The sequence below is a fragment of the Pristiophorus japonicus genome, unplaced genomic scaffold (genome assembly GCF_044704955.1).
Source record: "Pristiophorus japonicus isolate sPriJap1 unplaced genomic scaffold, sPriJap1.hap1 HAP1_SCAFFOLD_60, whole genome shotgun sequence".
Lineage (NCBI taxonomy): Eukaryota > Metazoa > Chordata > Chondrichthyes > Pristiophoridae > Pristiophorus > Pristiophorus japonicus.
This window is the reverse complement of record NW_027254509.1, coordinates 3,858,038-3,868,676: the sequence shown is the minus strand read 5'-3', so window position 1 is coordinate 3,868,676 and position 10,639 is coordinate 3,858,038.

Here is a 10,639-nt window from a genome sequence, read left to right as displayed (position 1 = left end):
GAATAAGGGAATGGTTACAGCAGGGAGGAAGGCCATTCGGCCCATCGATCCCGTGTTACCACTCAACTAGTCCCACTCCCTCGTCATTCAATCGCAGCTTTGCATTTCTTTCCCTTCAGATACTGATCCAACTGCCTTTTGAATGATAAGATTGAGTCTGCCTGCACCGTCCCTTAAAGCAATGTATTCCAGATTCTAACCACTTGCTGCGAAATGGCCACCTCCTGTTCCTATCGATAAAGTCTGTCAAACACGGGATCAATTACAGCCACAGGATCACAACCCTTCAAAATATAGCACCTTCATTCTATTCTCGTAAGGCAAGTACCTGAAGTGTAGTCCAGCTGTTGAGGTTAAAGCTCTCGTTATGTTCTCAACGCTACTTTTACCACAGCGTTTCCGTAGTGTAGTTTGTCACATTCGCATTACACGCAAAATGTTCCTGGTTCGAAACAGAGCAGAAACATTTTTCAAACGTGTTCCAGTAATGTTTAGCAAAAATGGAATAATTCATATTAGTTGTTCAATATTAATAGAGTGCAGGGCCTCACGACGCTGTTGCATTTGCTGATTTCTCTGTAAAGTTCTGTACACATTCAAACTCTACACAGTTTCTCTGACTCCCTCCTGTTTCCAACCCAGAGGGTGGCGAAACCCGATCTCAAAGATGTGCATTCAGTTCAGCTGCGAGAGATTATTAAAGGATTCTGCCGCGCCGCCACACTTCACAACAGAAAATCAAAGCCACAAACAAACGACTAATCGTTCTTCCCCAGCTCCAGAGTGAGTGAGGGCGAACAAGGACCAACATTCTGATCACACACTCTCCAATCAGACGATGCCTGCCGAAAGCGGCGAAGGCACCCTCAAACAGCAGTTTACCGCCCTTCACTGGACTGCAAAATGCCACGTCTCGAGCCAAAGCTCCACGTACACCGAACAGCAGCATTATAACACTTTAAATCTAGGTTCCTGAGGTGGAGCCCCAGCTTGCACAAACATGTTTTCACTGGAAACACCATTAATTCGCCGATCGCCTCTTTTTGCATCATGAAAGTAATGGTAATCGATAATTACATAATCAGAGAATTTACAGCAGATTGAATGGCCCATCCTATCTGCACCAACGAACAAATGTCCAGTTTTAGGTGTGTAACCCTGCACCTTACTGCATTTCAAAAGCAGACCCAAGAACTGTTTAAATGTGCTGAGAGTTTCTGCCTCCACCACACTTTCTGGATGTGAGTTCCAGACCCCCAAAACCATCTGGATGAAGATTGCTCCCTTGAAATCCCCTTTAACCATTATACTAATGACGTTTAATTTTTGCCCACTGTTTGTTGACCACTCCACTAACATCAGCAATTTTCAAATATCCAATGCGGAACGCTACACATATACTGCACGATCAAACAATGGAACGTCCTGTCATTATAGCCATCTCTTGGAGCAATCAGGTTAGTCCACATCTCAAATAATACGTGCATTGGTCCACGAAGATTGACGTCAATATTTTCCGAGTTTCGTTGTTTGAAAAGTGAAATTGGCAATCTGTTTTGTCTCGCCTGATGCTGAGTTTCCCCAGCCGGCCAACTGTTGTGTCCTCCATTGCACTCTGCTCTTGAACAAAGACGATGGTGAAAAGGCTTCGAGAAGTCAGGAGGTGATCCACATCAGCGTGCAGTTCACACACAAACACACAGTCACAATCTCACAGTCACAATCTCACAGGCATACACACTCAAACACATACCCAGACACACACTTACACACTTACACACTTACACACTCACACACTTACCTAGACACAATGTTGCAAACACACACTCACACGCAGACACTCACGCACACACTCATACACACATTCACACACACATTCACACAAACAATTACACACAGACTCACACACACACTTACACACTTACACACCCACTTGCACACTCACAGACTTACACACACACAGACACACACTTCAAAACGTACACATTCACAAAGTCACGCACTTACTCACCCACACACCCAAGCACAGAATTATATACTCACAATCTTACACACTCACGCATTTACACAGGCATATACTCAAAGATTGCACACTTACGCACTTACCCAGATGAATACTCACGCACACACATGTGCACACACAGACACTCGCACACAGTTACAAATTCACATACTCATATACTTACACACTCAAACACTTACCCAGGCACACACGTGCACACTTACACATTTACACACTCATACATTCAGAGATTTACACTCCCACACCTATAGCCAGACACACAATTACACACTCACACAATTACCCAGAAACACACTCACGCATTAACACATTTACACACGCACACACTTACCCAGGTGCGCGCTTACACGCTCACATGTTTGTGCACTCATGCACACACACACTCACAGATGTAAGGAGTCACACAATTATCCATACACGAACTTACACACTCACACAATCACAATCACAGACCTACACAATCACAGACTCACACACTTACAGACACACGCCCAGACTTAGACACTCACACACACTTGCACACACACACTTACCCAGGTACACACTCACAAACAATAATACACTCACACTCACACACTTACCCAGACACACACTTAAGCACTTACATATTGACACACACACACAAACACACACACATACACTTACCCACACATTCCATCCATCATAGGCAATCACTCGAATTGAGGATGACTTGCTTCCACGTCAAAACGTTCACAGGTGTTTCAAAGAAGGAACTAAAATTCCAGGTCCGAACAAAATCTTCATGGGTGGAAGATGCTTGTGCGTGGATGTTATAATGTGTGATGACCGTTGTACACCAGCCAGCAATTACCCACACACACACTTACACAGACACATGTACATATACTCACACACAATAACACACTCATACTCATAATCCTTAACCACATACACACTAATTCAGTCATATACTCACACATTCACACACAATAGCACACTCACACTCACACTTGCTTAACCAGACAGATAATTACACACTCACACACTTACACACTCACACGCTCATTTACCCAGGCACACATTCAAACACTCACACACATTAACACACTCACAAACACTTACGCAGAAATACACTCACACACTCATACATACATTCACACTCTCATAAACCTATACTTAGCCAGGCACGCATTTACCCAGAGACACTTTTACACTCACACAGTTGACTCATGAGATGGCCAGTTGGGACAACTTCTTAAATGAACAATTATGTGTCAGGCGATTCAGTAGAACAAGTTGCCATTACTGAACGGGGTAGAGGAGCAGAGAGGTGCAGTTACACATATCACTATAAGCAGCGACGTAGTTTAATGAGGCCATAATAAACATCAAATAAAGGTCCAGGGTTCATTTCAAGAAGGTCAGATTACAAAATAACAATAACTTGAATTTACTGAGCGCCTTTATCACAGTGAATCATCCAAGGCGCTTCACAGAAGTGTTATGAGACAAAACATTTGACACCGAGACATATCAGGAGAAATTATGGCAGGTGACTGACAGCTTCATCAAAGGTATAGATTTTAAGGAGCGTCTTGAAGGATGATGGAGAAGTGGAGAAATGGAGAGGTTTATGCAGGGAATTCCAGAGCTTGGCAACAGAAAGTCTGTGATCAGGGTGAATATTAACACACTCACTCACACACTGTCGACACTGGGCTCCAGGTGTGAGACCTGTGATCAGTGTGAATATTAACATACTCACTCACACACTGTCTACACTGGGAGCTCTGTGTGAGGCATGTGATCAGGGTGAATATTAACAAGCTCAGTCACACACTGCCTACACTGGGATCTCTGTGTGAGGCATGTGATCTGGGTGAATATTAACAAACTCACTCACACACTGTCGACACTGGGCTCCTTGTGATCAGGGTGAATATTAACACACTCACTCACAACCTCTCTACACTGGGCTCCCTGTGTGAGGCCTGTGATCAGAGTAAATATTAACACACTCATACACACTGTCTACACTGGGATCCCTGTGTGATGCCTGAGATCGCAGTGATATTAACACACTCACTCACACAGGTCTGCATTGGGCTCGCTGTGTGAGACCTGTGATCAGGTGAATATTAACATACTTACTCACACACTGTCTACATTTGGATCCCTGGGTGAGGTCTGTGATCATGGTGAATATTAACACACTGACTCACACACTTTCTACACGGAGGTCCCTGTGTGAGGCCTGAAATCAGGGTGAATACGAACACACTCTCTCACACATTGCCTACACTGGGCTCCGTGTGTGAGACCTCAATGTGAAGTTATGTCGGGAAGCACCGCTACCACCACTACTGAAAGCCTGAGTGTCATGTTTGGCACCCACGGCCTGCCTGACATACTGGTCAGTTAAAACGAGCCCTGTTTCACCAGTGCCACATTTAAAGAATTCATGACCCGTAATGGGATCAAACTTGTCAAGTCGGACCCGTTTAAACCAGCAGCCAATGGTCAGGCAGAGCAGGCAGTACAAATAATCAAACACATCATTAAACGAATTACAGAAGCCGCAATCTAAACCCGCCTGTCCCGAGTACTGCTCAAATACGGCACGAGACACACTCGCTCACATGTGCGCCCCCGGCTGAGCTCCTCATGAAAAGGACACTTAAAACCAGACTCTCGCTGGTTCCACCCAACCTGCATGATCAGGACGCGAGCAGGCAGCGTCAACAAAATGTGAGCGATGGTCATGCCAGTTTGTCATGGGAAATTGATCTGAATGACCCTGTGTATGTACTAAACTATGGACATGGTCCCAAGTAGATCGCGGGCATGGTGATAATTAATGAAGGGAGTAGGGCGTTTGTAGTCAAACTATACAATGGACAAATTTGCAGAAATCACCTGGACCAAACCAGGCTGCGGTTCACAGACTGCCCTGAGCAACCCACAGCAGACTCACCTTTTTCGAGCCTACAACAGACACCCAAAGAATCGAGGACACCACCCCGGACTAGGAAATCGAACACATCACGCCCATCATTCCAGCAAGGCCAGGCTCAATTTGCAACCCTGCAGGGCCACAAACACGCCAACCCAGCGAGGGCACAGCCATCACACCAGAACAGACATTTGTACCGCCACCAGGTAAGGAAAGGCTCCCGACCGCCTCACCTTGTAAATAGTTTTCAATTTGACTTTGGGGGGAGGCGGGGAGTGATGTTGTATTTCGACAAAACATGCACTCCCATGTTTCACCACGAGGGAGCGCATCCACTGAAGACCCAAGGGATCCCAGCATCCCTTGCGAGCACAGTATATAAGCTGGCCCCTCGGGCCTGTTCCTCAATCTGGAGTGTCATAATAAAGACTGAGATCACTGTTACTTTAACCTCCCTGTGTGCAGTCACAACTGTGTTAGGAACACAATAACTTAGAAAAGAAATGTGACCACATAGCCAGAAAGCAGATGAAATGCTGACTCCCGTCCTGCTAAAAATTACTTCACCAACATTTCTCTGACCAAAGCTTCACAAAAGAAAAATGTTCCTTTCAAATTCATTAAACCCGAATTTTCACGCTCACGAATCTTCTGAATCAGATGCCTCTATTTAAGCCGTCTCAATCCATGTCTCTTTTAAATATTATGTATCCATGCACGCTATTAAATGTGCCACTAACTTATCTAATTACAGAATAAGCGAATGGTTAATTCATGGAAGAACCACATTCGGCCCGTGGAGCCCATGTCAACTCTCAACTCATCATACTCCCCTTCATTTATCCGCAGCTGTGCAATTTCATTCCTTCAATTACTTATCCAACTGCCTTTTGAAAGATAAGATTGCGTCTGCCTCCATTGCAATTTAAAGCAGTGTATTCCATTTCTAACCACTTGATGAACAATGGCCATTCCTGGTCCAATGTATAAAGTCTGAGAAACAAGAGATCAATTACTGACACACTCAAAACCTTGCTAAATATGGCATCGACTTCCTATGCTCGTAACGCAAGCTCCAGAAGTGTAGTCCAGCTGTTGAGATTAAAGCTCTGGTTATGTTCCCAACGCCAATTCTGACAAGCGTTTCCATAGTGCAGTTGTTATCATGTTTGCCTAACACGCTAAAGGTCCCAGGTTTAAAACCGAATGGAAAGAGTTTGCAAACGTGTTCCATTAATTATTAGAAAAAATTGAATAATTCATATTAGTAGTTCGATCCCCAGCTTGCACGAACATTTTTTCACTGCAAACACCATTAATTAGCTGATCGCCTCGTTTTGCATCATGAAAGTAATGCGAACCGACAATTATATAATCATAGAAAGTTACAGCATGGAAGGAGTCCTTTATGACCCAATGTATCCGCACCTGCCAACACATGTCCAGTATTAGGTGTGTAACCCTGCACATTACTGCATTTCAAGTTCACATCAAAGTACTTTGGAAATGGGATTGAATGTTTCTGCCTGCACCAAACTTTCAGGCAGTGTGTTCCAGGACCCCACAAACATCTGCATGAATAATGTTGCCTTCAAAACTCCTTTAACCCTTGTACTAATTACTTTTAAATAATGCCCCCTGCTTGTTGATAACTCACCTATGGCAAGGAGGCCCTTTTAATCAACAATATTTAGTCCTCTCCTAATTTTTACACCTTAATGCTGTCGCCCATCAGCCTCCTCTGTTCCAAGGAAACAACCCGAGCCGATCCAATCTGTCCTCATAACAAAGTTGCTCCACTCCCGGAAACATTCTACATAAATCTCCTCTGTACCCTCTTCAGCACAATCACGTCCTTCCTTCAATGCGGTGACCAGAACTCCACGCAGTAGTCCAGCTGTGGGCTAATCAAAATTGTATACAGTTCTAGCATAACCCACTTGCTCTTCAATGTCATGCCTCTGCCAATAACTGCAAACATTCTGTATGCCGTCTGAACCAACTTATCCAACTGGCCAGCTACATTCAGGCATCTTTGAACATGCATTGACAGTGCCCTTCGCTCCTCTACACTCCTCAATGTTCTACAGTCGATGTTTATTCCCTTTCGTAGTTAGCCATCCACAAATGCACGATATCGCACGTCTCCGATTCAAATTCAATTTGCCACTTTTCTGCCCACCTTCCCAGTTGATTAATATCTTCCTGCAGTCTCCATCTTTTTTCTTCATTATCAACGACACTGCCTATTTTACGACCACCTGAAGGCTTCTTAATCATAACCCCGATATTCAAGTTAGATAATTGAAAAATACCACAAAAAGCAGTGGACCTAGCACTGAAAACTGAAGAACCCCACTGGAAACATCCTTCCAGTCACAAAAACTCCCATCAAAAATCAACCTTTGCTTCCTGAGTCTGAACAAATTTTGGATCCAATTTGCCACTTTGCCCTGGATCCCATGGGATTTTACTTTCATCACTAGTCTGCCATCTGGGACCTTAGCGAAAGCATTAATAAAATCCATCGACACTACATCGTAGGCACTAATGATCGACCCTCCTGGTGACCTCCTCCAAAAGTGCATTCAAGTTAGTCAAACGCGACCATTCCTTTACAAATCGTGCGGACTGTCCTTATTAACCAGTGCCTTTCATACTGGATTGAATGTATCATCGTTAAATGTTATTCTGCTTTCACGGGAAAACATTTTTAATTAACTGATGATCTTCATTTGCACAACTAAAGAAATGTTAACTGAAGGAGAGTCTTCAATAAAATAATTTGTCTCTGCTCTGCAATTTACATCTTAAACCATTTTAGACACTGTGCTTTGGTGGTCTGCTTCAAAATGTTCATTGCTGGTAACAATACATTAGACTGGCGATATAGTGAAATGGACTGTAAAGGAAGAGAATCGTTATTGTGAAACAGCAAAGAAAATATACATTCTGGAAGAATAACATCAAGAAGAAATATGACGCCAACATCCAGAAGGAAGATTAAATCTTGAGTCCCTTTCACCCAAAAATTCCTTCCACAAACATTTATCTGACCGAAACTTCACAAAACAAAAATGATGCTTTTTAAAGTCATTAAACCCGAAGTATCGCGCACCGAATCTTCTGAATTAGATACCTCCAGCTCTGTCGACTCAATTCATGTCGCTTTGCAATATTCTGCTTCCATGCACACTATTAAATGTGCCACTAACTTATAGAATCACAGAATAAGGGAATGGCCCGTCCCATCCCAAATCTCAACCAGTCTCACCGCCCTGTCATTTACCCGCAGCTGTGCAATTTTATTCCTTTGGATACTTATACAACTCCGTTTTGAAAGATAAGATTGAGTCTGCCTCCACCGCCCTTTTAAGCAGTGTTGTCCAAATTCTAACCACTTGATGAGGAATGGCCACTCCTGTTCCTATGTATAAAGACAGAGAAACACGGGATCAATTCTTGCCACACTCAAAACGTTGCTCAATACAGCACCGTCACTCTATACTCACAACGCTCCTGAAGTGTCAGGCAGTTGTTTAGCTTAAAGCTCTAGTTATGTTCCCAAGATCAACGCTACCACAGCGTTTCTGTAGTGTAGTGGTTGCGATGTTTACCGAACACTCGAAAAGTACCCGGTTCAAAACCAGACGGAAACATTTTACAAATGTGTTCCATCAATGATTAAAACAAGTTGAATAATTCATATTTGTGGTTCAAAATTAACAGAATGCAGTGTCTCATGACGCTGTTGCATTTGCTGATTTATCTGCACAGTTATGTACAAACTGAATTTCTACACAGTGTTTCTCACTCAGTCCAGTTTGCAGCCCTGACGGTGAAGAAACCCCACCTCAAATCTGCACATTCCGTGCATTCAGTTCAGCTGTGAGAGTTATTAAAGGATCCTGCCGCGCCGCATCGAAGATCAAAGCCACAAACAAACCCATCGACGAATCGCTCTTCCCCAGCTCCAGAGTGTGTGATGGCGGGATAAGGCCCATCATTCCGAGCCCGCACTCTCCAATCAGCAACTGCTGCCTGAAAGCGGCGAATGCAGCATCATCAGTGGTTCAACGCCCTTCACTGGTATACAAAATGCCGCGGTTCGAACCAAAGCTCCGCGAACAGTTACCCTCATAAAACTCTTTATCTCAGGTTCCTGAGTTCGAGCCCCAACTTGCATGAACGTTTTACCACTGGAAACACCATTAATTTGCCTATCGCCAAGTTTTGCATCATGAAAGTAAAGCTAACCTATAATGATATAATCATACAAGTTTACAGCATGGAAGGAGTCCTTTTCCACCCATGGTATTTGCACCGGCCAAAAAACATCCTGTTTTCGCTGTGTAACCGTGCACTTTACGGCATTTCAAATTAACATCTAAGTACTTTTGAAATGTGGTGAGGGTTTCTCCCTCCACCACAATTTCAGCCAGTAACTTCCGATACCCACACATATCTGGTTGAAGAATGTTCCCTTTTAATTCCCGTTAACCCTTATACGAATTACTTTTAATTTATGCCCCCTGGTTGTTGACCCTTCTACTATGGGACATTGGCCCTTTTAATCAACACGATCGAGAGGCCCCTCCTAATTTTATTCACCTTAATGCTGTCGCCCATCAGCCTCCTCTGCTCCAAGGAAACAATAGCAGATAGAATGCTGAATGAAGGCAGCGACAACCTGGACTAATAGGAACAGCCTCGTACAACTGGTATTAAAACATCTATCCAAGTATTTATCAGACCTGTCCCTACTTTGTTACAGAATTGTGCTACGATGTGTTAGTTAAAGCGGAACGTATGAATTTGATCTGTGATACATTGGATGATAAGGAGTTACAGGTTTGCTTGTGTTGTTTTGCTCGGTTATTTTTTTGCTGTGTTTTTTGCTTGGATATGCATCAACCCGCTTGACTTTCTATGGCAGCAGGAGAATCAGCAGCAACGATTTGGAAAATATCGAAACATCGAAATAGTGAAAATAGGTGCAGGAGTAGAGCATTCGTTCCTTGGAGACTGAGCCACCATTCAATAAGATAATGGCTGATCACTCCCTCTGTACCCCATTCCTGCTTTATCTCCATATCCCTTGATCCACTTAGCCGTAATTGTCATTTTTAACTCCCTCTTGAATAGAAACAATGAACTGGCATCAACAACTCTCTGCGGCAGGGAATTCCACAGGTTAACAACTCTCTGAGTGAAGAAGTTTCTCTTATCTCAGTCTTAAATTGCCGACCCCTTATCATAAGCTTATGTCCCCGGGTACTTGACTTCCCCAACATCGGGAACATTCTTCCCGCATCAAACCTATCCAATCCCGTCAGAATCTGATACATTTTTACGAGATCCACTCTCATCCTTCTAACCTCCAGTGAATAAAGTCCCAGTTGATCCAATCTCTCCTCATATGACATGCCTGGAATCAGTCTGGTGAACCTTCGCTGAAAACCGTCAATAGCAAGAACGGGCTTCCTCAGATTAGGAAACGAAAACTGAGCACAATATTCCAGGTGAGCCCTCACTAAGGCCCTGTACAATTGCAGTAAGTCCTCCCTGCTCCTATACTCAAATCTTCCAGCTGTGAAGGCCAACATACCAACAAAGCTTTTGCATTTTTCACCGCTTGCAGTACCTGCATGCCAGCTTTCAATGACTGATGGACCATGACACCGAGCTCTCGTTGCACCTCC